This window comes from Halichoerus grypus, chromosome 7 (genome assembly GCF_964656455.1).
Source record: "Halichoerus grypus chromosome 7, mHalGry1.hap1.1, whole genome shotgun sequence".
Lineage (NCBI taxonomy): Eukaryota > Metazoa > Chordata > Mammalia > Carnivora > Phocidae > Halichoerus > Halichoerus grypus.
Genome location: NC_135718.1, coordinates 148,547,655 through 148,549,029, shown reverse-complemented (window position 1 = coordinate 148,549,029; position 1,375 = coordinate 148,547,655). Strand labels below are relative to the sequence as shown.

Sequence of the window (1,375 nt, the reverse complement as noted above, 5' to 3'; positions counted from 1 at the left end):
AATAATTTTAAAATTAGCAGAATTGCAGAATATTGCATTAGTACATAAAAAAACAACAGTCTATTTTTAAAGTAAGCTCCATGCCCAGTGTGGGGCTTGAACTCACAACCCCAAGACCAAGAGTCTTATGCTCCACCAACGAGCCAGCCGAGCACCCCAAAAGCAATTGTCTTGGTACGTCACATTAACAGAATGAAGGAGAAAAACCTCATGATCATCTTAACTGATGCAGAAAGAGCACTTGGCAACATTCAACATCCTTTCATGACAAAAATAGTCAACAAACTAGGAATAGAAAGAAACTACCTGAACATAATAAAAGCCAAATATGAAAGGCTTACAGCTAACTTACTTAATGATGAAAGACTGAAAGCTTTTCCTCTCAGATCAGAAAGAAGAAAAGGATGCTCGCTTTTTCCACTTCTATTCAACACATCATTAGAAGTTCTAGACAGAGTAATTAGTCAAGAAAAAGAAATAAAAGCCATCCAAATTGTTGAGGAAGATATAAAATTATCTCTGTCGTAGATGACATGACCTTATATGTAGAAACCTTAAAGATTATACACACACACACACACACACACACCTGTTAGAGCTAATAAGTTCAACAGTTGTAGACACAAAATCGACACATGTAAATCAGTTGCATTTCCATACACCAAGAATGAATAGTCAGGAAAGGAAATTAAGACAGCAATTTCATTTATGATAGCATCAAAAAGAATCAAATACTTAGGGATAAACTTAACGAAGGAGATAAAAGGCTTCTACATTGAAAACTATAAAACATTGCTGAAAGAAATCTAAAAAATCACAAATGAATGGAAAGACATGCCATGTTCATAGATGAGAAGACCATATTGTTAAGACATCAATACTACTCAAACAAATCTATATATTCAATGCAATCTCTATCAAAACCTAATTGCATTTTTTTGTAGAAACATAAAAATGTCATCCTGAAATTCATGTGGAATTGATCACTTCTTGGCCTTTTGGCTAAGATCAAGTGTAGAATCTGAAAGGACACCAAGTAGCCAAAACAATTTTGGGAAAAAAAAGAACAAAGTTGGAGGACTTATGGGTCCTGATTTCAAAACATATTACAAAGCTATAGTAATCAAAACAGTGTGGTACTTTCATAAAGACAGCTATATAGACCAAAGGAATAGAATGAAGAGTACAGAAAAAAACCCTTTGATAAAGGTGCTATGACTACCTAATCAGGGAGGGACAGTATCTTCAATAAATGGTGTTTAGAAAACCAGATATCCACATGTAAAGTGAAGTCAGACCCTTATTTTACACCATGTAAAAAATAGATTTAACACCTAAATATAAGACTCAAAACTGTAAAACTTCTAGAATAAAA

General features: G+C 33.6%; 1 pseudogene; it reads left to right on the top strand.

Annotated features, from left to right (window-relative positions):
* Positions 1-982: 982 nt before the first annotated feature.
* On the top strand, positions 983-1,145 carry LOC118520627 (U2 spliceosomal RNA; annotated as a pseudogene).
* The last annotated feature ends 230 nt before the right edge of the window (positions 1,146-1,375 follow it).